Below are 5,000 nucleotides of genomic sequence, written 5' to 3'. Positions count from 1 at the left end.
ATGGACCATAATATACACGCGTTGCGATATGTATTGTTCATCTCAGTTATGCGCATACATTGGATAATGCAACAACCTAAAATGTACAATGTTGTACCTGATTAATACAGGTTAATGTTTTATATAAATTTCAATATATATCGCTAAAAAGTATTTAATACCGTAAATGCCATTAAAAAAATACTTGATATATTATTGGTTATATGAAACTAAGACATTTCGCAGCATTCGTTTTAGGTATAAAAATAAATTTATTGAAGGAATTGATATATGCCAGTAAAATGGTGTATTTTTAATTTCTTTCAATAAAAACATATATGACAAAATTAACAAACCAATATATAAAACTCTAAGCGGTGGATCACTCGGCTCATGGGTCGATGAAGAACGCAGCAAACTGTGCGTCATCGTGTGAACTGCAGGACACATGAACATCGACATTTTGAACGCATATCGCAGTCCATGCTGTTATGTACTTTAATTAATTTTATAGTGCTGCTTGGACTACATATGGTTGAGGGTTGTAAGACTATGCTAATTAAGTTGTTTATACAAATTTTATAATGAAATTTTATAAGCATATGGTATATTATTGGATAATAATAATTTAATTATTTTATTCATAATATTAACAAATATATGAAAAACATTATCTCACATTAGTAAATTAATTTGAATGTGAAAAACGAAGAGAAATATTTTCTTTTTCAATCAAATAATACTGAGAAATGTCTAGCATAAAAAATTTATCTAGAATTGTCTCTTATTAACGATTAGAAAATAGAAAGCCGTTGACTATATTATTATTCTTCGTTGATTCGTTAGACCAAACAAATGCCATACAAATATATATATATATAAATATAACGAATTTAATAAAATGTTTTATCATTATATATAAAGAATTAATTGCAAATAAAAGTTATACACAACCTCAACTCATATGGGACTACCCCCTGAATTTAAGCATATTAATTAGGGGAGGAAAAGAAACTAACCAGGATTTTCTTAGTAGCGGCGAGCGAAAAGAAATCAGTTCAGCACTAAGTCACTTTGTCTATATGGCAAATGTGAGATGCAGTGTATGGAGCGTCAATATTCTAGTATGAGAAATTAACGATTTAAGTCCTTCTTAAATGAGGCCATTTACCCATAGAGGGTGCCAGGCCCGTATAACGTTAATGATTACTAGATGATGTTTCCAAAGAGTCGTGTTGCTTGATAGTGCAGCACTAAGTGGGTGGTAAACTCCATCTAAAACTAAATATAACCATGAGACCGATAGTAAACAAGTACCGTGAGGGAAAGTTGAAAAGAACTCTGAATAGAGAGTTAAACAGTACGTGAAACTGCTTAGAGGTTAAGCCCGATGAACCTGAATATCCGTTATGGAAAATTCATCATTAAAATTGTAATATTTAAACAATATTATGATAATAGTGTGCATTTTTTCCATATAAGGACATTGTAATCTATTAGCATACAAAATTTATCATAAAATATAACTTATAGTTTATTCAAATTAATTTGCTTGCATTTTAACACAGAATAAATGTTATTAATTTGATAAAGTGCTGATAGATTTATATGAATACAGTGCGTTAATTTTTCGGAATTATATAATGGCATAATTATCATTGATTTTTGTGTTTATTATATGCACTTGTATGATTAACAATGCGAAAGATTCAGGATACCTTCGGGACCCGTCTTGAAACACGGACCAAGGAGTCTAACATATGTGCAAGTTATTGGGATATAAACCTAATAGCGTAATTAACTTGACTAATAATGGGATTAGTTTTTTAACTATTTATAGCTAATTAACACAATCCCGGGGCGTTCTATATAGTTATGTATAATGATATTTATATTATTTATGCCTCTAACTGGAACGTACCTTGAGCATATATGCTGTGACCCGAAAGATGGTGAACTATACTTGATCAGGTTGAAGTCAGGGGAAACCCTGATGGAAGACCGAAACAGTTCTGACGTGCAAATCGATTGTCAGAATTGAGTATAGGGGCGAAAGACCAATCGAACCATCTAGTAGCTGGTTCCTTCCGAAGTTTCCCTCAGGATAGCTGGTGCATTTTAATGTTATATAAAATAATCTTATCTGGTAAAGCGAATGATTAGAGGCCTTAGGGTCGAAACGATCTTAACCTATTCTCAAACTTTAAATGGGTAAGAACCTTAACTTTCTTGATATGAAGTTCAAGGTTATGATATAATGTGCCCAGTGGGCCACTTTTGGTAAGCAGAACTGGCGCTGTGGGATGAACCAAACGTAATGTTACGGTGCCCAAATTAACAACTCATGCAGATACCATGAAAGGCGTTGGTTGCTTAAAACAGCAGGACGGTGATCATGGAAGTCGAAATCCGCTAAGGAGTGTGTAACAACTCACCTGCCGAAGCAACTAGCCCTTAAAATGGATGGCGCTTAAGTTGTATACCTATACATTACCGCTAAAGTAGATGATTTATATTACTTGTGATATAAATTTTGAAACTTTAGTGAGTAGGAAGGTACAATGGTATGCGTAGAAGTGTTTGGCGCAAGCCTGCATGGAGCTGCCATTGGTACAGATCTTGGTGGTAGTAGCAAATAATCGAATGAGACCTTGGAGGACTGAAGTGGAGAAGGGTTTCGTGTGAACAGTGGTTGATCACGAGTTAGTCGGTCCTAAGTTCAAGGCGAAAGCCGAAAATTTTCAAGTAAAACACAAATGCCATACAAATATATTATATTATATAAATCAAGCTAATTAATATACTTGAATAATTTTGAACGAAAGGGAATACGGTTCCAATTCCGTAACCTGTTGAGTATCCGTTTGTTATTAAATATGGGCCTCGTGCTCATCCTGGCAACAGGAACGACCATAAAGAAGCCGTCGAGAGATATCGGAAGAGTTTTCTTTTCTGTTTTATAGCCGTACTACCATGGAAGTCTTTCGCAGAGAGATATGGTAGATGGGCTAGAAGAGCATGACATATACTGTTGTGTCGATATTTTCTCCTCGGACCTTGAAAATTTATGGTGGGGACACGCAAACTTCTCAACAGGCCGTACCAATATCCGCAGCTGGTCTCCAAGGTGAAGAGTCTCTAGTCGATAGAATAATGTAGGTAAGGGAAGTCGGCAAATTAGATCCGTAACTTCGGGATAAGGATTGGCTCTGAAGATTGAGATAGTCGGGCTTGATTGGGAAACAATAACATGGTTTATGTGCTCGTTCTGGGTAAATAGAGTGTCTGGCATTTATGTTGGTCACTTGTTCCCCGGATAGTTTAGTTACGTAGCCAATTGTGGAACTTTCTTGCTAAAATTTTTAAGAATACTAATTGGGTTAAACCAATTAGTTCTTATTAATTATAACGATTATCAATTAACAATCAATTCAGAACTGGCACGGACTTGGGGAATCCGACTGTCTAATTAAAACAAAGCATTGTGATGGCCCTAGCGGGTGTTGACACAATGTGATTTCTGCCCAGTGCTCTGAATGTCAAAGTGAAGAAATTCAAGTAAGCGCTGGTCAACTGCGGGAGTAACTATGACTCTCTTAATGTAGCCAAATGCCTCGTCATCTAATTAGTGACGCGCATGAATGGATTAACGAGATTCCTACTGTCCCTATCTACTTTGCCGTGTGGTAGCGGCGAAGAATACTGCCACAGCCTGCCATAGCTTGTCGTAGGAGGCGACTAATATGGCAATGGTTGCCCCATCCGAGCTTGTCGGAGCTGAAGGGGTGAGGCTCACCGAGCCTGTAATTTCGGTACCACGGGTTGAGCAGCTCCAAGACTGCTCATTGAGGTTGGCCCCCTTGTGGGAGTATCGTGGTGGCTGTGGTTGACACCTATATCGCGGGTAGAGTCCTCGGGCTCGACGTGGATGTTGCGTAATACAACTCGGGTGCTGTGACCCATAGAACGGTAGAGATTTTAGATAGATCTCGCCCCTACGCAAGGGGGAGTGCTTGCCCGACAAGTAAGTACTCAAATTGATACTGGGGTGGTTGCTATGTACATAGCTATAGCTGCTAGTCCAGGGCGTTGGTTTGGCGCTGAACCTAGACCCGTGCATTATATACTCACTTGTGGGTATATTAGAATGCCGTAAAATAAGTTCGGAGGGATCCGAGACACACCTGTCCCTATCTACTATCTAGCGAAACCACAGCCAAGGGAACGGGCTTGGAATAATTAGCGGGGAAAGAAGACCCTTTTGAGCTTGACTCTAATCTGGCAGTGTAAGGAGACATAAGAGGTGTAGAATAAGTGGGAGATATTAGACTTCGGTTTGGTATCGCCAATGAAATACCACTACTCTTATTGTTTCCTTACTTACTTGATTAAATGGAACGTGTATCATTTCCTAGCCATTATACGGATATATTTATTATATCTTATGGTATTGGGTTTTGATGCAAGCTTCTTGATCAAAGTATCACGAGTTTGTTATATAATCGCAAACAAATTCTTTAATAAAACGGTGCATTTATGTATTTTTGATTTGAAAATTTGGTATAACTCCAATTACTCAGGTATGATCCAATTCAAGGACATTGCCAGGTAGGGAGTTTGACTGGGGCGGTACATCTCTCAAATAATAACGGAGGTGTCCCAAGGCCAGCTCAGTGCGGACAGAAACCACACATAGAGCAAAAGGGCAAATGCTGACTTGATCTCGGTGTTCAGTACACACAGGGACAGCAAAAGCTCGGCCTATCGATCCTTTTGGTTTAAAGAGTTTTTAACAAGAGGTGTCAGAAAAGTTACCATAGGGATAACTGGCTTGTGGCGGCCAAGCGTTCATAGCGACGTCGCTTTTTGATCCTTCGATGTCGGCTCTTCCTATCATTGTGAAGCAAAATTCACCAAGCGTTGGATTGTTCACCCATGCAAGGGAACGTGAGCTGGGTTTAGACCGTCGTGAGACAGGTTAGTTTTACCCTACTAATGACAAAACGTTGTTGCGACAGCAT

At 38.1% G+C, this 5,000-nt stretch overlaps 2 non-coding genes across 2 annotated transcripts; both read left to right on the top strand.

Moving 5' to 3' along the window:
• Positions 1-345: 345 nt before the first annotated feature.
• LOC118878698 (5.8S ribosomal RNA) lies at positions 346-524 on the top strand. Its single transcript, XR_005015224.1, has one exon. It is a non-coding gene; the product is annotated as a 5.8S ribosomal RNA (ribosomal RNA).
• Positions 525-929: 405 nt separating this feature from the next.
• Positions 930-5,000, top strand: LOC136117414 (large subunit ribosomal RNA; the record flags this gene model as incomplete). The annotated part of the gene is made up of 1 exon (XR_011604955.1): positions 930-5,000. It is a non-coding gene; the product is annotated as a large subunit ribosomal RNA (ribosomal RNA).

This window comes from Drosophila suzukii, chromosome Y (genome assembly GCF_043229965.1).
Source record: "Drosophila suzukii chromosome Y, CBGP_Dsuzu_IsoJpt1.0, whole genome shotgun sequence".
In the NCBI taxonomy this organism is placed as follows: domain Eukaryota; kingdom Metazoa; phylum Arthropoda; class Insecta; order Diptera; family Drosophilidae; genus Drosophila; species Drosophila suzukii.
Note: the sequence above shows the minus strand (reverse complement) of the source record. Positions and strands in the feature narration are given on the sequence as shown.